At 36.3% G+C, this 27,979-nt stretch overlaps 1 protein-coding gene across 5 annotated transcripts in view; it reads left to right on the top strand.

Annotated features, from left to right (window-relative positions):
• The window catches only part of HS3ST5 (heparan sulfate-glucosamine 3-sulfotransferase 5), a 194,196-nt gene that overhangs the window by 48,022 nt on the left and 118,195 nt on the right, over positions 1-27,979 (top strand). Inside the window, exon 1 of one of the 5 annotated variants that reach the window (XM_064508896.1) lies at positions 383-492. The exons of 3 other annotated variants lie outside the window; for them this stretch is intronic. The gene's annotated coding sequence lies outside the window, so the exon portion shown is untranslated. Of the gene's footprint in view, positions 1-382; positions 493-6,261; positions 6,317-27,979 lie in introns of those variants that run through there. One more of the 5 variants, XM_026123503.2, reaches the window with a different exon arrangement.

Here is a 27,979-nt window from a genome sequence, read left to right as displayed (position 1 = left end):
ATACTCATTACTGTTTTGTCCGATCGATTCACACTTATTAATGCATCTTCTCCGCAATGTCCTGTGAGATGTGGGTATATTCTTAGTTCCATTTTACAGACGGGAATGGTATGTGTAGAGATTGAGATTAAAAATGTCCACTGATTTTGGAAATCCACTCTGAAATATTGAAGAATGGGGGGGGAGGGGATTGCCGCATTTGCCAGCCTTTTACAGCCATTTAAATTCTCAGAACCCATCATTTTCTGCAACTATAATTGTCAGTGCTTCTGCAAATCTCGTAGCAGGAAAATAAGTAACACCTGAGCCATCTCTTCACCTCTCTCACTTTTTTTCATGTCTCACTTTCTCCTTTCTCTCCTTTCCCTTAGATTCCTCAGCTTTCAATTTGTCTTGGCCATTCCAACATTTTATCCTGTTTCCATCTCTCTACTTCTTATACCGCCGGCACCACATCTGCTTCATCCTTGGCTTTGGAGGTATTCCTGCTGAGTAAGTTACATCTCTGAGGCCTGCTGGGGCCCCAGGCAATCCTTGCTGTCCCGTGGACAGACTCCACATCTGAAACCAGTTCCCATCTCCTAACCCTTCAGCTGGGCTTTTTTGTTGACAGCCTCCTGCCCTATGCCGAAATCGTTTGCTCGGTTTCCCTCCTCTCGTCCCAGCCTTCCTGCTTTACATGCAAGCCTGCATCAGCACATGCACAGGCGTGCAGCATGCCCAGCCCTAGTCACTTGAATTAGGCAGCTGCCTGCGCCATGCTGCCAGGGAGGATGCCTCCCGGTGCTCCGTTCGTGTGTTCAGATCTGCCCTGGGGACGGGCCACACAGCAGCCCAGAGCTGGTGCATGCCTACCAAGAGCAGGACCTTCAAAAAGAAATGCAGCTATGAAAATCTAATTTACTAAGTATATGGATATTGATTTTTCTTTTTCTCCCCACAAAAATGCATGCTTTGGACATAAGAAAAGGCAAAAGACATCTTTGGCACAAAGGTCGTATCTGTATGAAGTTTTAGGGTCTTGCTCCTAAAACGTTAGAGACTCTGGAATTTATAAAATGAATTGTGCACACTGGATTTTTTAGCATTGTTGTTTGCCTAGTTTCTTTCACTGAAATGGCTGAAATTTACCAAAATATTTCAGTATAAGGCAGATATTTAGCATGAACACTTTAAACCATTATCGCTCGAGTTTGAGAAGTTTACAAACAAATAAAATTAAGGTTTTTATCGTGGAAAGTATTAGAAAACTTTACATTATCTGTGACTGAAGCAAACTTCAGACCATCACCTGGTTAATAACTGTAGAGTTAATGCTTATGCAGAAGGCGTAAAAAGAATCAATCAACCCTCCACGGACCCTTTTGAATGGCTCGATAGCCTTGGCACGAATTTATAATGTGCTATGGCTTTTTGAAATGCTGTGCACATGAGAGAAGGCTGGGGCAATGATCCTGCCCCACTTGTAATATGGCTAATTCTTTTTCTTTTTTTTTTCTTAACATCACATACCTCAAGAGTGGTATTTGCAGGGTGTTTTCTTGGTTTTATGAATCCGTTTGCTTCTGGGTTTCATTCCTTCAGTCTCTAATTTAGTGCAAATTCTTTCAGTAAACAGGAATATGATACTGCAAATGGAAGGCTGTGTTTTTGGGAAAGATATAAACAGTGTAACAAATGTAGCACAAGCCCCAGCTTTACACATACCTAAAATCTAGAGAATATTTATACATTTAAAATAATAGTTACAAAATCTCTGTAAATTATAGATACATACGTGGTCTCATCACATAATTTATCAGTAATACCCAGCTTCTTTTTTTATGTTGACACCATTAGTAGCCAGAAAGATATGAAATTGCATCTATTAGTTATATGTAAGAGGTCCAATTTTTACAGCTCTGAGTGATTTGATATTCAAATATGACTCTCAAATGTCTAGCACTCCTGAAACTGTTCCTTAAGAATTCAAAGGAACCTCAAGTAACCAGATCTTTCACTTGCAAAAAGAAGTCATATTGTAAAGAAAAAAAAAAAGTGTTATGTAAAGATTTACTCTCTAGAGAAACAATCAAGCTAGAAAAGGATTAGCCTTTTAAAGAATGCACTCTTCTGTGCTTCATAAGCTCCTATATGAGAGCTGCAAAATGTGGAGTGTATGTCCAGATTAGCTCAAACTTCCTTAGATGAAACACTGAAACCGCTAACTCTGTGCTAACCTCTCGCAGTCATTTTGAGTAGTTTAGGTATGGATATATGGGACTTTCCACAGTAGCTTGATTTTTCAAGAACTGCTTATCTGCACTCAGACCCTGAAATTCAGCCCCCAGACACCTGAAATGAAAAGCCATTTGTATTTGTATGTGATATAAATGTATCATATTTAACAGTGTAGGTGAAGCCATATTTTTCTGTAAAGCTCCCTTTTCTTACGGTGAATATCATATTGCCCACTCCATTGCAATAGGTTTTTACAGTGTAACTCCAATGATATTGACACAAGCCAAGTATGCATAAATGTGGAAATTCAAGTTCAAAATGTTCTGGATTCCTTTTTCTTCAAGATGAAGTAGGTATTCATTTATGGCTTTGTAATCACTTTGCTAAAAAAATATTCATGGAAATACAGTACCGATAAAGTGATAGAACATTGTAGCACATTTTTTGCTACTTCATAAGTTACATAAATAAACATTTTTGTTAATTTGAAAAAAATAATAGGAATATAGAGATAACCAAATATTGCAGACCACTTCACTAACTGGTAGAAAACAAGACTAAAGCACCCCAGTTCGCAACCTCAGATAACCTATGCATAGGAAAGTCGTGACAGGCTCTTGACTTATTTTCTCCTGAAAATCTTTAGCAAAGAAGATTCTATAACCTTCCAAAACAGCCTAATCTGCTGTCTGTCTACACTGTTCAAAAGTTTTAACTAATGCCAGAACTAAGCCTTTAGTTTTTTCATGCTCCTGTTCCATCAGGATGTAAGATGTCTTCCTCCCTCTCCCGACAAGTTGCCACGCATTCCTGCCTCCCTTTGAGACCTGCCAGTTATTTATTAGAATTCAGCAGTTTTTGTGCCCTGATTATAAGTCAAACCGGTGAAACAGTATGTTTTTATCTTAAGACTTTCTTTTTTTTTTTCCAAAAAAAAGAGCATTTCATAGATCCAGTTTATAGCACAGCCACATAAAGAGTTGAGTCAGCACAACTGAGAGGAGAGAAATCTCCAGGGGTGAATGGGAATGAGTGGCTTAAGAGAGAGAAGGTGAATAGTGCACTGGGCTATTATAAATGGCATGGTTATCTGCAGGTTCCTCATTATAAGATCAGCCCATTGCTTTCATCTCTGTTACCACTAGATTCCTGATCAGAAGTTAAATTACAGATCTTTGAAATATAAAGCAATTAGGAGGTCGTAATACAGGCACAGGAAGATGATGGAGCTGAACCAATGCAACCACACAGTGATCGTGAAAGAGATGGTCCCAAACTACCTGCTCCCTCTTCCACTCTTCTTGCCCTCTCCCTTGTACAAGCTCTGGTGCACCTCTAACCTCGCAGTATGCTTATTCAGCTCACTAATCTGACAGAAAATTACTCACTCTTTTTGCTGGTCTAATGAGAAGCACTGATTCAGCCAACTGTCGGACAAGCCACAGCAGGCAAGTCAGCAGTGTGTAGCAGGGTGCAAGAGCAGGGAGCTGTGCTGCTGCTGGGTGCAGCTGCCCCATTAGAAAGCTCTTGAACCCCATTTTCTCATAGGTGACAGCAAAACGCTATTCAGCCCCTGTGTTAAATAAAGCACCTGCTAATAATTCTGTTTTATCTGTAGGGCCTATTACAAGCAAAATCTGAAGAACTGTGAGGTTATGGCTGCCGGGGTTGAAGTATAGTTCAGTCACACATTACTCTCATTTGTGCAACTGGACCAATTGACTTCAAGTAAACTCTGCAGAGTTAATAAGTACTCATGCTGGAAAAGACTAGGGAAACAGTCATTATTTTAATCAATAGAATGAAACTAATTTTCCTTAAATTCAACAGAAACATACTGCAAAACAAACAAAAACTCTCAATGAAAGAGGAAATGTAAGGCCTGCACAGAAGTGTTTGAAGTGAAATTCTGGAAATGCATCTTTCCCTGAAGGAAGCGAGAGACTTGAGTTCAAGCCCACGTCTTGCCCTAGGATAAGGGTCGGCATACCCCAAAAGGCTTAATTTAGGATTTTGGTAGCTGAGTGGCCTCTCTTCCTCATCATGTTAGACCTAATCAGCTGTGAGGGAAACAACACACGTCATCAGCTCAGAAGGAGAAACCCTGAGAAGACCTCCAGTCTAATCAGAGCATCCTGCTCTAAGGAGGCCCTAAGCGGGTAGACCTGGACTCTAATCCTGAAGCTCATATGTTCTATTAAGAAATAGGAATAACACTGCATATCCCAATACGAATACCTCCCTTCCTCCCTTCCTCCCAATTCCAGCACTCTATTATAAACATTGGCTTTCTTTTTCCTCCTCTTCAGCTAATATTTTAATTTCTTTTTGCACAAGATGAGTGTATTTCTACACTCCTAAACCTTCAAAAACTTAATCTCTGTCTTTGTGATTAGACTTCTTAATTTTGGTCAAAACACAACAAATACATATACCAACGGACACATATAACTTCCCATCAGGTTTGATTTTGCAGGAATGATTACTGAAGTGCCCTTTTTTTCTTTCTCATTTGGCTTCAAGTTGCTGGCAACCTTAACAGCTAAAGGTTATGCTTATTATTTATATGGTTGATATTTGTCCTCAAGTTCTGTTTTGCTTGGGAAAAGTGGATTTTATGTATGGAAAGTAATAGTTAGATATAATCCCTGATTTATTATTTCTCTCCTTTGAAATTTTTGCTAGAATTAGATTGGTAATGTGGTTAGCTTTTCCTACAGAGTTAATATTTTCTGTTAGACTGATTTTACACATAATGAGATTGAAGAAAAACTTCTAGCTTGTTGAAATCTTGAGGTTGTGGACTGAAGTGACAGAGAAAAATTTGTACTTATATTATACTTATGTGTGGCAACTACACTACATTTTGCCCCAACTACTGGGTGAACTTTTCATTGTGTGGGAACAAATGTAAACAAAAACTCCTGCACGGGAAGTATTTCTGCAGCAAAACCAAAGCAAACATAATTTCAAAAAAGTAACAGAAAAAAACCCTGACAAAATAAAGGTAACTTATCTGGACTCTCTAGAATATGATTTTAACAGCTCAACTGATTGTGTGTGTAGTATTAGCCTGTTATTTATTTGCTTACTCGCTAAGGCAGTATTCCTTTATATGGGTAATAATGCTTTCTACATTCATCTAGGTAAAAAGGTATTTTTTACATGTAAAACTCTTTTTTGTTGTTGTTGAATCAATTAATTACTATAACTGAATCACATTTCATGAATGTATTTCTTTTCAGTAGCTTTAGAGCTACTGAAGCTACACTGATTATGTTCAGTGACCAAATTTGCCCTTAGATTGAGGCTTACCCTTTTACAAGCAGTGTACTACACCTAGTAGTGTATTCACCTCCATACGAGTAGTGTAGAGGAAAAACTTCTTACAGTCCATGAAAGTCATACTGCTGGGCATATGAATGATGAGAGACATTTTAGAAGCGTGTGTCTGTGGTTGACATTCCTTGTGCATTTTCAGATGCCATATACTTAAATATCAGTGGCAGGTAAATCTGGATGAATAATAGAAAAACTTTCACTGAATAATAGAGGAAATATCTCCTAATTTAAAAATAAATAATAATGTTAATCAAATGTCTTTTGATTAGTTTGACAGAATAGAAGATACTCAGACCATTCCATTCTGAAGCAGAAAATGCCATCGCTCAGCTTTCCTAGAGCCAGAAAGGAATAAGTGGCTTGAGTGAAAACAGCAGACTCAGATCCAATCCAACCAACATAGATTATACTGATTAGCAAGAAGAGGTATTTAAAGGTCCCTCTAGTTTCCACTGACAATGGCATTTGTCTCCTATTTTCATGGCTACAGGTTCATAGTAAACATTCTACTGTTATTGGGAAGACAAATACTTGGAAATGTCTGTTGCAAAACAGTTACACTTGCTCCTCATGGATAAGCGTGCAACCGTAGTGACCTTTGCCATGATCACTTAAATCAGGGTTACTTTTGTGCCCTTTACAGACAGCTAACTGATTCTGTCTTCATCTTGTGTGTTAGGTAGGTATGGCTGACCAGAAAAGGTAGCTTGCTGTTGATTCAGGCTGCATTGAAAGACCATGACCACATAGAGGGGTAAGTGAAAAGACTTCACCCCTCCCCCTGGCTCCTCTTCAGTCTTGGACCAAATTCATTCCTCTTTTTCAAGTCAGCACATCTCTTTTCTCTTCTGCCTTTGAGGTTGTTAGCTATAAAATGCTGTGATCAAAAGACAGAACTGAACTACCAGTACCCAAAGGCAGATTTAACTAGTGAAGACAACCCAGCAGAATTCAATAATAAAATATTAGGACAGGCTCAGTGTCCAGCAAAATTCATTCTGAAGTCAAGCTTTTTGTACTAAGAATTTCTCACCCAAGGTAGCCAAATACAGTTCCAGCTTCTCTCCCCGCACGCACACACAAATTTTGGATAAAGAATCCAAGAGATAGATAAGAGTGTAAAAAATACTTCCAAGTCACACTAGTGTTGGAAAGTTTGTTTGTTGTCTAAGGTGGCGCAGTGACTGCAGTGCAATAAATTCGTAAAATATAAAATACATGCACTATCCAGTTGTGATATTTTCACTCAGCACATAATGATGAACTAGAGATTATGTGCATTGTTCTGGGTATTGTTTAAATTCTTGAGGAAGTATATAATGTTGCAAAATGCCATTTTAATAAAAAAAAGAACAGTTTCTAGTTCTGATATGTATTCACATAGTGATATTTCTGTTAGGCTTTTTACTGGAAGAAAAAATTGAATCTGTAATGTACAAATACTTCTTCATTTAGCATCCTCTTGTCATTTCATAGTTTTCTGAATCAAAGTCTGGTTCTGCTTAGGATTCTCACATGATTATAACTAAATTCAAATGTTGGATTTTACTATTAAAGTGACCACTCATTAAGCAAGGAATTGTTCCATTGACTTAATTACTTTAAAATTTCCTGAAACATTAATCAATGGAAGATCATTTTAGTGAAAATAATTTTAACTTATGTTTTCATTTAGTATGTCTACCCAAAGATTTATCCTCTAATACCAGTGCACACTGCTGTTGCTTCCTTTGGACTACATTTAATGTTATATTTGAATAGAAATTTTACTTTAATTGTTGCGTACTATCAACAAGGTTTCTTTCTTCCCTGTTCCCCCTAGAGGGCTGTTAGAAAAAAATAGAGGTAAATGACACTCAATAATCCTGACTACTTATTAACAAAAGTGGATTCGTACTTAACCTATGCAACCAAGAACACTTGTTAGTTAATATCTAGCCTACTGTACTGGGTAATACATGCTGTATGACAATGTGAACATCTTTAAACATTGAACTGATATGCAGTTTATGTATTTTCATAGTTAAAATGATTTTCTGAGGGCTGATTTTGTTCCAGTGAGTATATAAATGCAGGCTAAAATATTATTTTTCTTTGTTATGTTGTCTTACCTGATTAGGTGGTTCTTAGAGAAGAATGCAGGTTCAGCTCTGTGCCAAGTTCAGGGTAAAAAAGTGTAATTTTCAGAGGGCATTTAGAATCAAACTCTGTTCCTATAATGTTTTCATAATTGCATCTGGAAGAAATCTTTGAATCCTCCCTTCTAAGTCTAATCAACTGCTAATTATTCAGAGGCTACAAAAAGAACAATAGCTTTAACTATTTGTCATTTTAAGCCTGCAGCACTATATACAGCAGTTATTGTTTTTGGTACAGTGAACACTTTTAAAAGCTGATTCATGCAGTGTTTAGCGCATCTTTCTGCACTGCTTTTTGCATGTTAATTAGATTGAGTCTAAAAATGTACTAGCAATAGCTAACTACAGGAGAGGATTTATGTATATCTTATCTCGTCATGTTGACACTGTACACATGTATGAAAGAGAGAAGAGAAGGAAGGTTAAAGTGAAGAGGGATTTGCAATTAAGTGCTGTATTTTAGTAACAGATAAAAGTAGCCTGGAAAGTTGCAACATCACACAGAGAAGGCTACAGTAATTTATGCAGTCATGAAGGCTTTGTCAAGAAATCTGTAGTTTATCTTTTTTTAACAGAAGTTGATCCTTACTACTTTAAAATGAAAGTCAAGATCAGTTCTGAATAGAAAAAAAAATGTAAGCAGAGTGACTGTTAAATCTTGAGCACTGAAAAAGGTTTGGAAGTTGGACAAAATAAATGCAGATTTCATCTGCACGCCATTTAAACCTAACACCCTTGTATTCAGCTTACCACAGAAGCAAGTTGCTACTTATAAAAGAATTCATTTTGTTATACTGTGATGAGATCTGCAATAAAACTCCACTATGCTGGATGAGGAAAGAAGCTAGCTTTTGGAGTGTAAGGGTCCCTATCTAAGAAATTCTTGAGTGTTTTTTCCTCTGTATTTAAATTAAGGAGATGACCTTTTGCTAGTAATAATTGCTGTCCTGCACATGGGATAGCTGTTCCAGTAGCCAGAGCACAGGCTATTGCTGTCTTTACAAGAAAAATTAAACCCCGGAACTTCACTTAGAAATCATATTGCAGCTTTGGCCTAGGAGGCCGGGATACTATTCAGATAGAAAATACCACTTAACCTGTCAGAAACTAGCTGTACTAGCTGCTTTTTCAAAGTTATCTTGAGATACAGCCCAGTATAGAGCAAGTTACAATTTTGTAGGGCAGAGAATTTTGTTTAAATCAAATGCAAGTTAGGTGTTTTGCTCATTTAAACTGAATAATGTCCTTGGTTATTATTAACACTTTCCAGCGTAGCTGAAATTAAAAAAAAAAAAAGAAAAGAAAAGTCACAGACATCTGAAAATGGAGAATACCTACAGAGATATCTAGAGAATTAAGAAACTTTAGGGGGTAAAGTTTTTGCAAGGTAGTAAAGAGAGAAGAAAGAAAGTGTCTTCTTCTAATTAGTAATACCTTCTCCAAAGACTCTCAGGTAACTTAACATTTAGTTCTCAATTTTGGCTGCTCTTAAAAATTTAGGTGATAGAACATGTCTCACAGGTATACTGTATACAAAATCACAAATTTACTGCTGAATGAAGCTCTGAACTTCATATCTTTCTCCTTAATTAAAACCAATTAAAGACTTTAGAATTTATTATATGATTTATCGAGAATAGCCCTTTTTATGTTGGGCAATTATAACAGATAAATTGCTAGGAGAGAAATAAGAAACATTAAAATTTTCAAAACTTTACCATTTTTCCTGGGAATTCTCATCATAGTTTATTTTTATTGATGAATTCTTATTGCATCTGTCAGTTTTAGAAGATGCATATATTTTAGTATTTCAAAAAATCAATATTAACCCTTGGTTATTTGTTTATTGATGATCTGATGAACAATCAGCTTACTTAGGAATCATTGATAAAATGAATTGTTACGGTTGTCTCAGAGTTCAGACGACTGTGAGAATGCCAACCAAATACAAATGCAATCAAATTTAAAGGTCATAAAAGTTTGGTGATATAAAAGTGGCTAAAATGTTTGTTTAATGTATAAAAATATGACAGTATTCCAACTATGGAATATGTTAAAATCAGACTGTAGACTGTGTTTTTCTGTACCTCTGAGTAAAGTTGTGTTTTGATTGCCTTATCTCAGAAATGAAATATTACAGCAGGGCAGAAAACTAAAATGTTTTATGAGGAAGGCTGATTAATCGACAGCCAGTGGAATAAGTGAGATGGTCCTGGTCTGGTACAACACAAATGCTTTTTTTGACTTCAGACCTGAGTCACTAGACCAGTAGACCTACTATGGATCAGGTGGATGAAGCTTTTTGTGAATATTTGTAATGAGTATTTGGCAGAATTACCCAGTGGGATTATCAATATGGGATTTTAACTGTTGGTAAAGAATACTGCAGGGATGTGGAAGTTCAGCAGGTTCTCAGAGTGTGTCTGTGACAAGAATTGGATACAAAAATTCAAGAAAGGATTTAGAGGGAGAGATTTTTCAATACTGATTCCAGCCAACAGAAAGATGCACATTGATACAGTGAAAGCTGAAGATTACTTGAGTGAGAGTGACTGTGAATTGACAGAGTTCACAACTTTTAGGAAGAGATCCCAAGGAATAGAACAGCAAAACAAAAATAAGCAGGCAAATTCAACAAACACTGAAAGCTGAGAAAGAAGTTAATAAGAACAGACAGTTCTTTTAAGAAACGATTTTAAAAGTAGAGGTTCAAATTGCCACATTACTAAGGGAACAAAGTAAAGGACCAACTTGGCTAAGTCACAAGATGTTTATTGACAAACACACAAGAAAATGATGAGCTGTTTATTGACATAGAAGAAAAGCTAAGGAAAGGGGAAAATAGGTCAGATTACCATGGATGAGGTGTAGGAACAAAGAAAAGACCACAGGGCAGAAATACAGTTAGGAGGGACACCAAAGCATCACAAAAAAAAAAAAAAAAACAAAAAAAAACAAAAAAAAAAAAAACAGAAAAACCCAAAAGCTGTCAAGTAAATCTAAAATAAGATGAACAAATCATATCTGATATCGAAAAGGAGAAAAAAACTACCAGTAAATGGTGTTAGGAAAGTCAAGAAGTTTAATACTTTCACAAAATAGATTGACTGTTTAACATATTGGTTATCAGTGACAAAGGTCAGGGTAGGACAGAAAACAAATAGGTTGGAGAATACTAAATGAGTAGCATTTGACACCTTACTAATGTCTTTGAATTAGCCAGCCTTACGGACTTTAGGAACCAGCTGTTGAAGTGCTAGAATTATTAGCTCATGCTTTTGAGAACTTTTGGAAGAGAGGTATGGACACACAATGTGTGCTCCTCTTTAATAAGGGGAAAAGGAAAGAATTCAAAAATTATAAGTCTGTCATTTTTTATTCAAATTCTGAAGCCCCAAATAATTCTAATTGTACTTGGCTGATAAGAGAAAAAGGAGTAGAAATCAGCGTAAATTTGTGAAGAAAACGCTGTATTTAATTATTCTTAGAGAACAGCGGGCCCTGTGATGGGGGGGTAATACTTTAGCAAAGTATGTGACATTATCTCTTACAATAATTTAAAAAATGAGTTTTTTTTTTTCTACGATTCCATAATAAAGTTACATGAAATATACACAGTTATCTAGACATTTCTATTTGCCTTTGGTTGAAAGATTTGAAATAGATAAATTTCAAACAGAATATTTAAAAAATAAAACTTCTAGAACTCAATGCTCCAAAATCAAAAGTGAGATTCAAACCAAACAATATAGCAAAATAGAATTAGTTTGTTTATCATTTTCATGATTTAAGAGATAAATTAATTTAAATGCAGGACATGGAGGAAATGTTTTTTTGCTTAATTACACATACATGTATATGTGCGAACGTATAGCTGAAGTGGATTGTGTTCTTCCAAAACACCTGGAATTGATTACTATTGGAAACATCTGTTCTATTTAATGATAGAAGTTCATATCAATCAAGCTAGACACATTTTGATTGGATGTATCGGAATGAAATTTTCTATTGTTTGTGTGTACTTGCTGAGCAGTACTGTATGGGAAAGAGAAATCCCAAATGCTGAAATCTTCTTTTTCTTTGGGAGACCTGCAACATCAGTTCTCTTGTCTGGTATCAGAGATGCCTGCTACCTAACAACCATTTGGGATTTGTGTGAAACAACATAGCCCTAAACACAGGTGGCCTTTAATATGTTTTACACACAAACACTTTTTTGTGACTCAGATTCATATCCCAGTCTCCAGAGGTGAGATGCAAGTAATTGAAATCAGGGCTCTTAACACTTTTGATCTGCATTGGACCATGTAATTGATTTGTTGTTGATTCAAAGTCTAGCCATGCCAAAATCTGATTCCCCCCTCCCACACTGCTTTTCTGTTAGTTTGTTCTCTGAAATCATTACTCGGATTTGCTGATATCTTTGTTGACTTACAAGAGAGAACAGTAAGTTGAGCCAAAGTATTTGTCATAAGAAAATTTATTTCATAGCCTAAAAAACTCTTGTTGGGATGATTCATCAGAGGTATGTTTTCCATTTCATTTTCCCTTAAGATCATCGTTCTTAGGAAAAACAAGCAAGCAAAGAAATAAATGGAATGACTTTTTAATGTATTTGTCAACTGGTTACTCATTAGCAAACTACATTCACTCTACCACTACTCACTTGTCAAACTCAGACAGACATAGACATGAATCACGGTGCCATGTGAAAGACAAACAGTTCTGTGGAGTATTTATGGCAGAAGGAATAACAGGAAAAAATGTGACAGAAAAATAAGATAAATCTCAGGAGAAAATATCTGACTTTCCTGTTCATCCTGTTCACTTGTTACAACTTATTTAATTTGGTATATACAAATGAGATTTAAATTATATTACCTGTAGCCTAAAGCAATAAGCATTTGTTTTAATTTATAAAAGGATAAACTATATTTTGCTCTCTACTTAGTTCTGTGTTATCTAATTTTTGGTAAATATTGACTAAAGAAAGCATTCAATCTGCTTCCATTATTCCTCAATGTACTTCTCTTCTAGCATGAATACAGATAAAATAATATTAATCTTTTTATCTTGCTTTCCAAATCTAGTCTATGGTCAAAATCTAGTCCATGGCTCAATGCATGGCTTTCAGTTCTCTAGCTATATCTGGAAAAATATCTATTGATGAGTCATTTGGCAGTTTAGCTTATACAAGATGGTTACAATTACACAAAAGAAGTCCATTTTGCAACTGTCAGTATTCTGGCTTTATATTCTACTCGCAAAAATGATTTGGATGTGCTTTACATAATTTTGGAATAGAAAGCAATAGAATAGTTACTATTCAAGGACTCACTAATTCAGAAGCAAATTGTATTTTCCTTCCAGTGAGAGAGATTAGAGCCAAGAGTGTATTGCAGAGGTTGTTGTAGGTTCTTGGTTTCTACTACGACCACTAGCAGCCACTGGTGATTATAGTGTTCTCTGTTCAGAACAAGGATACAAGATTGACCGTAATATTTGAAATATGCATTGTAATAGGGAAACTATTGAAAAGTTTGGCATGATCCTAATACACCAGAAACCATAAAGTGGCAATACAGTTGAACTACGCAGAGAAGAATACATTATAGAAGATAAGGGGGAAGCTTAAAAACATTCTAAGAAAGACTAGAGAAGAGCAGAGGCCTCACACTCTAGTGCAATTTAATAGGCAGTATAATTCTGTGTACTCAAGTACCCCAAATTTGAGTGCAAAGCATTGCTATGAATTTTGTGAATGTGCTGGAAGTAGACCCTTCCCCAACAAAACTGTAGAACACGCTTGTACCTTTCAGCACATGGATAAGCCATTAGAAGCAACTGAATGGCTCCTGAAATTCCACTAGCTTGGATTTAATATTGCCTGTGTAATTCAGCTGTCTCCAAATACCACACTTCTCCCAGCTTGCTTCCCTTTCTTAAACCACCTATTTTTCTACTGTTACAGAACATTCCCTACCTTGGAGCAAATCAGGCTGAAGTAGGAGAAAAGAGAGTTTTTTTTCTGCTTAGGAAGGTCATCACTAGAGATAGTTAGAAATATTCTATCCATTTTTCTTCCTTGAAAATATGGCTTTGTGTGCAAGATATATGGTGTAATTTGATCAATAATTTTTTAATCACTGAAAAAATAGAAGTTCTGAATTATTTTTCAATCTTTTATTTTTGCTAAAGTTGTGTAATTGTTATTCAACCATGTTTTGAAAACTAGCCACCTATCCTCCCCAAGCCAAAGGAAAACTTTTCCCTGTTGTTTTTTTAAGAAAACCTAAAGATATTATCCAGCAACATTTAGGAGGAAAAACAGCATTCAAAGTTTCCTACATTAAATAATTAGCAATTTTCAACCATATCTGATCATGATATTGTAAATTAGTTCTATAAACTTCTACACTCCAAGGGTTTTTTTGCTGGTGTGCTTGTTTTCTGAATATATGGAAATTCTAAGTTCTGTGAGATCTGTTGAATAAGAAAAAATTTCACAGCTTCTAATGCCACCGAACCAGAGAATACTGCCTAAAACAGGAACCCTAAACCAAGGGGTTAGGAGAGAAAGTAGTCATTTCATTTAAAACCATACTTAAAATAACTTGTAAAAGAGTAAAAGAGCAGCTTTATTCTTTTTAAAATGTTGTCTGAGATAGAAAGCCTATTATTAGAACACATACTTACCATTAAAATATTGCACTAGAGAATCTGGAAATCCTCACATTTTACTAAAGGTTCAAAAATCCTAAATATTATAAAGTATAGAGTACCCGAGATATTATGTTCAGTTAAGTATCCTTCTCATCAGCTCCTCTCTTCATAGCTTTCCCTTTGGCTGCTTGTAGTGTTTATAAACAGTAACACTAATTACTAATTGGAAATTAAAGAACAGACCTTGCCAGTATGTTTAGTCCTTGGCCAAAGCTGAGAACATCTCAAAAATTATCTTACAAAACCATGCCCTACCTTAGAGATTAAGTAGTATTATACATCTGTGCAAACCTTTAACAAGGTTTCAGGATCAGGAGACTTTAGAGACTGAATCAAATTTCTGTGTACTCTCCCTGGGGTCAGTGACAAATCAATAGCTACTTGTTTCCATCAACAATAGTCCGTCTGTTGCAAAAAAAAGACAAGTTTGCATTCTTCCAATTCAGCTCAGGAGACACAGTTGAGTGGGTGACTGGGTTTACAGATTTTAGACCAGGTGCATTGTTGTCAGCTAAGTGGAATGGATAATGTTGATGCTTAATTACTGTGTACTTGCGTAAGTCACAGATCACAGAGTAAAAAGACGGAAAAAGATTTGCAAGGTAAGTCATTCTGTTTAAAACTATCAAAATAATATAGCAATATTGTCTTGACACAAAAAAGTTCTTAAAATAGACTAGATTGGTGCTTCTTTATAAAAACTGTCATTTACCTGTATTTGATTTTTATATACTGATTTTCTGCAATGTGGTCACATTTCATGGAGGTAGTAAGTCATCAGTCCAGATAAGGACTACTGCATAAAAAAATTTGCACTGATGATGATTATGACATTCATTGATATCTCGGATTTTTTCTTTGGGAAGTGAAAGAATGGGAGCTTTCAGAAGTGCAGTTACAGTCCTCTGATTCTGAAGTGCTAGTTCCTGTCTTAATATTTTATAGTAATCTACGAGTAGCCTGTTAGAATCAGTCAAAGTGTTTTCCTTTCCATGCTTTTCCGTGTCCTTTGAATACCTGCCTGTCAGCTGGTGTCAGAGGTGTGTGTTCCCTGAGACTCTCCCGTAACAGTGACCTTTCTGCATGCAGAGTCCAAAGTATATATGATAAGAATATAATACTCCAACAAATAATATTGTAGATATCCTGATATTGATATATATCATAACTCAAGGGACTTGGAAGAAGCAAAAAATTATGCACACCATGCACATTTCTTAAATCTATTATTGCATATTACAAATACCCCATTGTGAAGGTTTTTAAAACAAATAAATGAGTTTTTTCAAGGACCAGTCCAAAGCTTGCTTCTGCGATCTGTAGAAACGTGGAAGTCCATAAACTAGTTCCAAAGAACATATGAAAAGCAACTCAGAAAAATAAGCCTATTATTGGCAGTGTTAATCGTAATCATTAATGCAAGGGGCCTGCAAATGTTCCTGTTGAAAGGTGTTTAGGGTCCACTAATAAACAAGATTGAAAATTGACAGTGTTGCATGAGGCAAAATTCTGAAAATATTTTCTACAAATTTTGAACCTATGATACTTCCAGCCTTAAGTGTTTGTAAGCTGTCTAAAGCAAATATTTTTCAAATTGTTTCATCTATTTGGTTGAGGAGGGCTCTGACTATACATTTTGTTTATAGGTGGTGAAAGCCACATTAAAACTTGACAGAAGATGTTCAGTTGTGAAATATAGACATCTGGTGCCATTTTACATGCTCTAAGTTTACCAACCAGTGTCCACATCCTGCTGGATCAAGGTATTCCTTAGGTTTACCTGGCAGCCTTTTGTAAATATTTGTGATACCACTATAGGTATTTCTGATGTCAATAGATGACCCTGAGTGTCATTTAGATCTAATAATAAAAGTTTATATAGTTTTTTTTTTTTGTAAGCAATTATTAGAATAATTTAAAAGGCAAATGGGTAGGTCACATTAAGTTCATAACAATTGGTTTGCAAAAACATTTTCTAGCTTCCATAAATTATGGCCTTGATCATATTTATGTGGTTCAAAAAACTATGAAATTCCATGAGTGAAAACAAAAAATCTAGTTGCATGAATAGGATAAGAGTTGGAGACCAGAGCAGCACTAATACAGACCTACCTTACTATGACATAACGCAGGTGAAAACAACTCAAGCGCTAGATATACTCAAAGCTTACAAAGAAAAAGACAGTTTGTCTGGATCTTAATAATTGGGTCATTAGAAGCTCAAACTCATTTCTTAAGTTAAAAACCAATGCAGTTTCTGAACTGTTGTACGTGTGTGTTCATGATAGGATTTGCCCCATAATATTCAGGAAACAGCATTCATAACTTGCTTCAGCTTCCAAATCATCTCACAAATATGTCATTTCACACAGGCTGTATTTTGGCAGCCTCATCTCAAGGTGACAGAAGCACAGATAGCTGAAGCAACACTCGCATCTGAAAGAAATGTTCTCTTTATCTCACCACACAAAGGTGGAAGAACTCACTGTTACTTAGCTGCTATGCGAACACTTAAGAGCAAAAGAAAATCTGGCAAGCTTCGCACATTTTGAATGTGCATAACCCTATGCAGGCAGGTACAGATATGGTGTTAACCACAATTCCAATTTGTTTCTTTCACTTTGTTAATATCAGCATTCATCCAAGTTCTAGGGTCCATATGACTACCCTGCACATACTAAAGACAATAAATTCCTTTTTTTTCCATCCCTTTGAGAAGCCTCATATTCCATATGATGGAGAGGAAAGCAATTTAGTGTAGAATTAATAGTTGCAGTTATCTTAAAGTTTAACCTTCCACATCCTTTCAGACATAACTCTCTCTCAAAGGCATTTGAATAACCATTCTTTTTTTACCTTTACTTTTACAACAGAAGCTAAAAACTCAGCTAAACAAAATAAATAATTGGATAGCCTTCCACCTTTCCCTTCAAACAATAGCCACATTGTGGAAGGAAAGGATAAACTAGAAAAGGGCACACACCTGTCTGTGAACTGCAATTAGAGACAGGTGTTGTCTCAGCCAGAGCCTGCAATGAGGATCCTAAAATTCAGTCTCTGCCACTTAAAAGATTGGACCTGCATTATATATTAGCATGATCAGCAATGTGCTGCTTCAGTCAGCTCTGTGCCCTTGCAACAGTGAAGGCTAACCGCATGCAGGCTACATTAGCAAGCTATAGCCAGCTGGTCAAGTAAAGTGACTATTTCCCTATAGTAGATGCCTGTGAGACTGTATCTGGAAAAATGTGTCCAGTTTTGGGCCCCCAGTAGACAAAAGGCATTGGTGGAGCAAGTCCAGATGATGGCCTCCAAGATGATGAGGCTGGAGCACATGATGTATGTGGAAAGGCAGAGTCTGTTTAGACTTAAGAAGTCTAAGAGAGGTTGGTGTCTTCAACTGCCTAATGGGAGGATACACAGAAGACGGAACCAGGCTCTTCTCCAAGGCGCCAAAAAAAAGATGAGAGGCAAGGGACACAAGTAGCAACAGGTGAAAGTCCAGTTTGATACCAGGACAGGTGTTCTTTAAATGAACGTGGCCAAACATGGCACAGGTTGCACAGGGCAGCTGTGGAATCTCATTCTTTGGAGATATTCCAGACTCTACCGGATATGACTCTGAGCAACCTGAACTGAATTCAAAGTTGGATCTAACTTGAAGTTGGCCATGCTTTGAACAAGGAGTTGGACCAAGTGAACTCCAAAGGTCCCTTCAAACAAAGGTCCCTTCAAACCTAAGTGACTCTGTGATTCTATGATACAAAACTATGCTTCCCAGCTGATCTTCATTTATAATCTACCAGTACCCTGCAGTTTTTTTTCTCTGTAAACTTATGAAAGACCTCTTTGTTTCCTCTCACAAAAACTCCTACCTCTCATAAAAAAAATCCACAAATTACTTTCTTTGCTACCTCCTTTTCTTTTTTTTAAAAAAAAAAAAAAGGAAAGAGACCTCATTAGTCAAACTTTGATACTTTCTGAAAATCATCTTTATGGAAGATGCCTCTTTTTTTGGTCACGTTATGCCAATATTTCTCTCTCTCTCTCTCTCTCTCTCTCTCTCTCTCTCTCTCTCTCTCTCTCTCTCTCTCTCTCTCTCTTTTCCCCCCTTTTTAGGAGTCAAATTTCTTCAATGAAGTCCTAATGGATATATCTTTTGAGGGCAGTGTTAGCAGCAAAGTGACATAGTGATAACAAAGAGGATGTTCAGTATCCCCCTGGAGACACAGGGAGAAAATAAAGTTCAGTCAGAGAAGCCATCATGTTTCAGATATGGATAATGGAAGAAACACAGCAGTAAAAATATCTCCTGTTCTTCCATAGAAAATAGACCTAGAAACCTACCTCATTCCTTTCTTTTTTTTCTAACTATGAGGCTAACTTGAATAGCTTCCCAGGTAGTCACAAGGGAAGGAAAGATGTGATTAGAGAGGAGGCAGTATTTCAGTTTTTTTTTTTTTTTTCAAGACCAATTACACTTTTGATCATAATATTTTTAAATGTAAAGTGATAAAACTGCCACAGGAAAGCTGGCTATCATGCCATATAGAAGCTTCTTAAACATAGTCCTATTTTTTCAGTATAACATAAACACCTTGCACTAATTTCACATTAAATAGCTGAGTTATGAAAGAAATAGAATTGAAATTTGTGCTCAGTCAGTGCTCTGCTGATGTATAACTATTAAGAGAATGATGGATATATTAAAACAGCATGAAGGGCAAATCTACATTTGCTTTTTAAGTATATTTCCATCTAGAGTATTTCTGTATCATTATTCCTAGTATTAGCAAATTTTATATAAATGAAGGCTTTAAAAAAAAATCAAAAGGCAGCTTTGTGAATTCCCTTCTCTTTTAGGAAAAGTCTCACATGGAAGCAGCAATGGTGTCCTCTACAATGGCTTTAGATATTGGAGTGGTTTCAAAGTTTTTCTAAAAAAAATCCTCTTTAAGCATAATGAAAAAAGAGCATTTGAAGCTTTTGATTTCAATGGGACTATTCTCAAGGACTAATGTCTGCAGGATTGGGATGACAGTTTATTAGCCGTTCATGTCAAATTGTGAAAGAACTCTCTTGGCTGCCAGACTTCTTCCTACTAGTAAAACTTCACTGCAATGGATATCTATTTTTTTCTTTTTGGCTATTTGTGGTGTGTGTGTGTATTACACATTACAGTATTACATTACAATCTTAAATAATGATACATATGAACAGCTTATATAGCAGATATAATGATCATTTTCTAAATAAATTATTTGAATTCTTGCTCTAATATTGATATACTTTATAAAAATTATCAAATAATTATCAAAAGTATGAATTCAGAATTCTGTGACTAAGAATGAAGTAATGGCTTTTTTTTTTTTTAAAGGTACTTGTTAAAACTATTAAGGTAGCACATAGATTCTTCAGGTAGGACATCATTTCAGCTAGATTTTGTTTCACAGAGCATCCTGTAGGGAAAATTGATCCAGTTTGTTGCCTGCAGAAGACTAGTTTTAATTTCTTAAATTCTTTCTCAGTCTTTCAGTCAGCAGAGTTCCGATATCCTGAGTCTGTAAGGACTGAGCTATGTTTTTAATGGTTTCCTTTTTCAAAAGTTTAGGACAGATCACTGGATTTTGAAAGGATTTAAACTCAGTCTTGTCTGCTAAAAGGATGACTGAAATGGGAAGAAGATGACTGGTGTCAAAATGGATAGTACTTTACATTCCAAAGTGAACAAATAAGACCTGTGTTTTCCAGCTGTGGCAAAGTCTGCTTGGTGCATGAGCACAGCAACCAATGGAGATACAGGTCTGTTTTGTACATACTGATCCAGAGAAAGATTTGAGTCTGCCTATTCAAACCAGTGCCAGCTGTCTGCACTACCCTGGGGACAAATACACCAGATGGAGATTGCCAGAACACTATAACCATGTCCCTTCCCTACCAATATGTTCCTTTATGCCACTGGGACTTGGGGAAAGCACTTGAGCTAACTATGTCACAGGGGAACTCCTCCACTGAGGCTTTTTTTTTCGCCCCTTTGTCCAGAAGAAGCAGTGGAAAGGGGAAAAAAATGAAGTCAGTGACTATATGCCTTCATCTATCTGATCATATTTCACAGTATCTTCACCAAAACTCTGGCAAAAATTGATTGCAAATTTCTAAAAGTGTTGCAAATAGTGTTGCAAAGCTGCAAATGACAATTTCTCCTTTGTTCTTATTCTGACAATATTTTCTTAGCATTTTATCGGTTAATATTGTGTTTCAGTACGTTGTCTCCGTGTTGTTTGTTTTGCCCATAAATAAGACTCCAATATGGTCTCATTAGCATAGCCTGCAATTTAATTACAGTTTAAATGTTCTATGTATGATTTTTCTCAGGACTTAGTTTTCTGAATTTCAATTCAGTTGCACTGAATTGCACTTGATTTCCAATTCATCAGGGAGTGGACTGTATAAAGCTACTAGTAAACATGATCATTCCTTACTCCCTTCCACTTTTATATACTACACTTCATCCCCTGTACTCAAGGGAGCACAACTTTAGTGCAGGCTAAAGCGCTAGGGAGGTTCAGGTGATCCTCTTTAATGCTCCTTGACTATTGATGGGAGAGGACTATACTGTGGTCATCTGGTTGGGTTTAATAGATTCAGCTGTTAACAGTTGCAAATGAGTGACTAAAATACTTCATACAAGCTTAGTTCTGTTTTGTCCTGGGAGCTTGGTTTTCCTCGTTCTTAAAAGGTTTTTCTTCTAAGTTTGCAGCTACCTGGAAAGTGCAGATGTTGTTTCTTCTTGTCCCTAGCATGGGTGCATGGGAAATTGTAATCTAACAGTGTGTTATTATGTTAAAAAATTTTGCTGTCTGCTTCTGAGGTGCATGAGACAAAGTGACTAAGCTTGCATGGCTTTTCTTTTGAGTAGCTGTTTGTAACAAGAGGCAAGATGAACTTCTGATATCCAGCCATATAAAAGTTTTTTTATTTCTTCTTTTCTTTTCTGCATTATATACCTTGAGAGACAAGGATAACTGCAACTCTGCATAGCTACCGGGACAAACATACTCTGTACTACTGATTGGAAGACAGAGATTTGAAACTAAATAAATATGCTTATAAATAGGCAAGTTATCTGTCTTGCAGATTAGCTCTACCATAGATGAGCTGATACTCTTTATTTTATTGCTTCTAAATGCAAGCTACTATTTCCGCATCACTTAGGGTATCTGAGGTTCAGTCAATAGAGCGTTGCTAAGTTTTCTTTTCTCCCTTTCATTTTAATTGTATATTCTCACAGTTACATATGTTCTGTGGTGTTCATGTTTTGGATTGTCTGGGACCCTCCATTATCCCAAAAGATCAAAAGCTGAGTATAACGAGTCTGTACATGTGTGTGCATTTGTACCAAAGCAGTAATAGGCTGTCTTACTGAACACGTTCTTGCAGGAGGTTAGAATGGCAAGCAGTGGTAAATTCCCAGTGAGTCTGTCCAACACACAAATGTTAGCCTGGTGAAACTACTTTTACTCTGTATTACTGTGAGAGGGTTAGAAGTTTTCCACAAAGAAACAGGCTTTTGAGGAGAACATGTTCCCATTGCTCCATTCATAAAAAATAAAGAAGCCAGGAGCTATTCAAGGGAACCGGCCTAGTGAGAGGTACATGGGCAAAGCTGCGAATGTCCTTGGAGATCTGGGCATTTAGATCATCTAGAGGCCAGTGGCCTATTGACCTCCAAGTAGAGAATATCAAAGAATATAACATATTTGTATATTTACCTGTTCCTTTGTATTTTTACATTCATATGGAAGACTTTGCTGAAGTTCTACAATCTCAAAATACACTCATATCAAGACAAGAGATTGTATGATGAACTCAGCCTCTCCTGCAGGCTCGTTCTAACTGATTAGTCATTATTGCAAAGCAGCATTCAGCTACAATGCTAGTGTCGCTTGCCCTGTTGCAACGTTCTTTCTCTCCTTCTAGTGAAAAAAAAAGAAAAAGCAAGCTTAGTGGCAAATAGCAAAGTGTATTATACTGGTAACTTCAGACTTCTTTACACACTATTGGGTTTTTGTTTCCCTTTTCCCTGTGAGTGGTAAACTACTGGTGAGCTATCTGGATTGTCTGGCTCTCTGCAGGCTATTTCCTATTACTTCACTTTTCATTTTGAAATATATGCAAACTTCCATCTGTTTTTTGAACAGAAGCCTTCTGAGATCTATGTATGCATGAGATTTTCATGCTGAAGAGGCAGGTTTCTTAGGTCTGTGTCATTTTGTGTAAATGCATTTTGACTTTTGTTTGCTGTATTCACATACTCATCTGAACTGAATGTTGTGTTTTAGGTGCCACTCAATGTAATCATTAAATTTCTATAGTGTTTGTAATTCAGTTGGACATCAGTGTTATGTACAATGAGGGCACAGCTGATCAACAGTAAAATCTCAGGTTTCTGTTTTCAGCCAGAGTGTATATGCCTGTGCTACACAGCAGATGTGTCTGCCTTTGAGGCAATTACAATGCTGAGCTATTTTAAAGACAAATTATTCTACACGAACAAGTAATTTCATAATTAATTCTACTTCCAACTTTTCAAGACTGTTCTTTTTTGTCATTGAGGAAAATCAGTTACTAACAAAAAAAAAAAAAAAGTGTTCATATAAATCTTGTTTCATCAGATGGTGTTTCAGTAGCAAATAATGCATTCTGACCGGAGGTGGCTTTAGGAATGATTCTCACCTGACACTAAGAGGTAGGATGTGAGTCAAAAGACTAAAGGCTGTCATTATATAACTAAGAAATGTGTGTCAACCTGACCCGATTAGAGTGCATTGCTAAGAAAATTCCTCTCTCTCTGAGAGAGGTGATGTTAGCATGATTTGTTTTCTGCTTTCTCTCCCCTGACTGTCCATATAAACTGTGTTTATTAATTAAGCCTGGGACAAAACTCTCTCTGTTCAGAGACCTTGTCTATGCAACCTCTGCTCAGAACCATCTGTCAGATTTGTTACTGCTTTAGGATAAGCAAACTACTTGGATTTTGATAATAGACTCCCAAGTTAGTCTTGTGTGTACGAGAGGCCACTCTGCAGAGCAGAAATAAGTGGTGCCGGCAGCTCATTGTGTGTGCTTCCAGCATTTCTGGAGGAATATTTTTATAGTTTCTTGCACTGTGGTAAATATGAGTTACTGTGGTGACTTGTGATAGCACTTTCCTATTCTGGCTGCCTGAAGTGAAGTCGGGGGAAAGTCTGGAATAGCAAAAAGTATTATCAGTACCTGAGTGCCTTAGTCTGTGTCCTCACTGCAAAATGAGAGAGTTACTGGTCCAAATGAACCCCCTTCTGAATTTTAAGCAGTTTCATTTGATCATCCGGGTAGCATAGGTTTAAACACTAGCAAATTTGACATTTTGTGGGTAGTTATAAATGGAGGGGAAAAGCCACACCTGTGAAAGTGTGGCCTGAGCTGCCTTTTCAGCAAAGATTACTAAGGTGCAGCAACACAGCACAAAACAGGGCAGTGCTGAGCTGAGGTGCGCAAGCCCCAGGTGAGCTATATAGCGCTATGAGGGGTATTCAGTTGGTTGCCAGAAGCTGTACAGTTGTACCAAAGTGGCAAAGGGAGAAGTAGAGCCGATTACCCTACGTGTATGGCCATACTGATACAATTGGGACATCTCTGGTTCCAGAGGTAGATCTTTTTACCTCAAAAAACTCAGCAGAGCAATGTGACACTACACAAGTATACCTTTGATGTTAGGCACTCTTTTCACACCCTCACAACTCTCACTGTTTTGACTTTGACTTTTTCTTTCCCTTCTCAGTGGATGAGGTTTTAAGTATGCTTTTCATGTAGTTATTAAAATGATGTGATTTTTTTTTTTTGCATTTATGTGCTTTTAAGCGTTGTTGGTGTCCAGATCGTAGTATACAGAATAATTATTGCAGTATAAAAATTACCAAATGAACATTTAATCTGAATAATGTGATCTTGCGGATACAAACACACCTCTAAATGGGGCAAAGTAAGTTTTGGGTCTTGAAATAGCTTCTTCTTTCATTAGATCAGCAGAAGCTAGTGGTGCTTCAGAGTTTTATCAATCTTCCCTTAGGGAAGAAGGGAAAAATCACTAATGCTGACAGCAGGAGCAATTGTTCTGTGTGGCCTTGTGGATTTAAATTTCTTTTTTATTGCTCCATTGTATATACTCACAGTGTGAGCATTCCTGAGAATTTATTTTGGACCATAAATGCAGTTTAGATAATATAGCAACATTTTCTGCTCATCTGCTGCTAAAGTAAAAATGCTTCTGAGGTTTTATCTCTTTGCAGTGTTCCAAAAGTTCTATATTCTAAAAAAGTGGTGGGGGTGGGAGAGGGGGTGGAGAATTTGGGGGCTTTATAGTTCTAGTCCTCTTTTATGTAGGTCAAAAGTTCCTTTTCAAACAGATATATCATTATCTTCAGCAAATACTAAGGGAGTATTGATTTCAGTAGTCAAATAAAGGTCATATCAATTAATTTAAGGCCCAGAGTTGAAGTTTTGGTATCACTCTTTCCTTCCCGAATGCCATTCTTCTTGGAGAATAGAAATTAGTAAATGAAGTGAAGATGGAAGGGTGGGAGTATAAAGAAGGAAAAGTGTTTTTTGGAAAACATAACCTGCATGTCCGTTGTCTGAACAAGGAAGGAACAATCAACCTTATTTCATTAGATGTTTGTGGTAGAGAACAAACTTGTAAATGTTGTGTTTGCATAACTCTAAGCCAATGAATGACTAAATATCAAAGACTTTGTTTTCTGTTTCAGGAACTGCTGTTTCAGGCACAGGCTAATTCCTGGCAGCAGCCATTCATCCAAATGTAATTCATAGACCAAAATGAATGGGGTTTAGTCTTAATAGGAAGGAAAAATAAGTGTGTGGAAATAGGAGAGAGTGCCCCTGCCCCCCCCCCAAAAAAAAAAACCCAGCTTTTACTTTGAATTGGCTTTATTAATTCTGTACTGAGTTAAGTGCACTGTCAAACTTCTTGTCCAGATTGTTCAAAACAGTATTTGGTCAAGTTGACAGCTATTACAAAAGCCTTTACTTGAGCCCAAATCATCTTTTCATTGCTGCTGAAGTGCCTCAGAGAATATGAAACAAAATTGAATAGGTTGCATTTTATAACTATTAATGAGCCTTCTTTCTAGGTATATAAACTGTCAGAAATGGTAAAACATTATACAAAGTCTGTGCCTATTTAATATTTCCTAACCTTGCCAGATCCCATCAGTTTTTGACAATCATTCATGTTATGTCAGTTTTAATGCTGTTGAACACGGTACAAGATTTCCCTTGGCTTTCACCTACTTTTACCATTTATGTGAAGTAACTTCTTGTTAAAATAAAAGAAAGCTATTTTTCCTACATACTTTGTAGTTTATTTTTTATTTTTCAGATACATGTGATATTGTAACTTTTTATTTTTTCTTTTCCACTTATTCCATTGTTATTCTTGAACAATTTGAATAAATTATTATATAACAGAGTTATATTTTACATAAATAAAATCTAAATTATCTTCTGCAAAAGACAAACTAAGTCCTAATTCAATAAAGTCCTTGAGAATGATCTTAATTTTAAGCATATACTTAGGTCTTAGTCATGCCAGTTCACTTACCCGGTTTAAACCAAATTTCAGTTCAAGTTTAAGCTAAGCTTAAGCACATACTTATATACTCTGCTAATCCAAACTGTTCAAAAATCATGAGCCAAAACTTAAAAATCATGAGATGTAAAAATAAGCCAAAACAAGCCAGCAACATTTGCACTTGTTTTTATTTGCTTTCTGTTCTTATATACTCTGATGATATTTTACATTTTTAACCACAGCTATAAAGGCTAGCAACATGTTTAACAACTGTAACTTAATTAAGTAAACATAACTTCCAGAAGCTAGTCCTTTCAGAAAAACGCATCAGCTGACTCACAGAAAAATATGGGCACTCTCAACATTGAGTTATCTCAAAGTACTTAATGGTGAATTATAGATTATATCAATTAGCAAAATGAGGAAGCAAATGTTTTAAGACTGTTTCTACCAGGCTAGCTTTTTTTCCTAAGCTTCTCTTAGCCTGGATGTGAATCAGCTCCAGTCCAGAAACTACATAACTGTGTCTGTGTGTCTCTAACTTGCTCTGCTGTGTCTTGCACTCTCCCTGGCTTGTGAGGCTGGTGGGTAAAATACCTAAACTCTCTAAAATAGCAAAACTGAAGGGTTTGATATTTTGCATATTTAATCTGAAAATTCTGGTAATTCACATTTCTTTTCTATTATTTTAAAAATGTTCTGATCCTCATTAAAATCTGTACCCTATGCTGCAGTTGGTATTTTTGCAGCACCAGACTGCCTTGAATTGGCTTCATTTACATTAGACAACAGGTAACAAATCACTCTGCTGAGGAGTCTCGCTAGAAGCTACTGTTTTATAAATACATGGCCATTAAGTACTGCAGGATCTTACTTTAAAAATAGCTCTTTTCATATTATGCCGTATGATACAAAAGGGAGAATAAAAGGTAATTATGTGATGCTTCACGAATCTGTATTTAAACTGCTTAAAAATTTGGATGATGTTTTCCATTGTGGATATTCTTAGTAATGACAATTGATAACGAAAATACACAAAGTGAGTGGAATTAAATATTCAACATTCTTTTGCATGTTCTGTTCTGTTTTGTTTTTCCAAACATCTAAATAATAGCTTAGATTTCCAATAACATTTTTCATATTTATTTCTCTTTGGTGTTGTGGTTATTCTTATGGTGATCAAAGAAGACTAGGAATCTTGATTTAAAATTACTAAGCTAGAGGATTTACTTCTCCCAGCTCTGATTCTTCTGTGATTATGGTCTATTAATGTTCCCAAAGACTTAAAAGAGTTTGTGAGACTGAGGCTTACTTTCAAACCAAATAAAACAAAAACAGTGGGGAATACTGGAAAGAGTGGGCATAAACAGTTAAATTATTTTATCAGCACAGACTATAACCCCATTGCTACTTTGTATTGGTTAACATTTTCAGGAGTGTGCACATCAGCTAAGTATTCAAAAGTCAGATGTTGGCAAGGGGCTCCTGTCAGCTCCCACCATCTCAGTACTGCCTGAGGGGGGGGATTTGTTCCACCTAAGTCCAACTGCCAGAAAATTAGGTGTCCAAAAAATATCAGTCACCTATTGTCACACAAAGGGTGCTGAGACAGATTCATGTATGTAGAGATTTATTAGTAGGGTTTGTAGCTGGTGGTGTACATTGAATCTAATAGTCAGAGTTGCTGTTGGGGAAAAATAAGAAGGGCAGAGGAGAAAGAGAGGAAAGGGAAAGGCTTGCTGAACTTTTAGGTCAGGTAACTCAGTGTTTTCCCTAAAGAAAGCTAGGAATGAGTCCTACTTTATGTATACACATCTGACAACATGATACTTCTAATGTAAAGTGATGTTATACCTCTGCCTTCACAAACCCTTCTAGGCCATGCTACTGGTAATACTTGCAATTATCTTTAGCTTAGCAGCTT

Source organism: Dromaius novaehollandiae, chromosome 3, assembly GCF_036370855.1.
Source record: "Dromaius novaehollandiae isolate bDroNov1 chromosome 3, bDroNov1.hap1, whole genome shotgun sequence".
Classification (NCBI taxonomy): Eukaryota; Metazoa; Chordata; class Aves; order Casuariiformes; family Dromaiidae; genus Dromaius; species Dromaius novaehollandiae.
The sequence above is the reverse complement of the archived record's forward strand: the minus strand, read 5'-3'. Positions and strand labels throughout refer to the sequence as shown.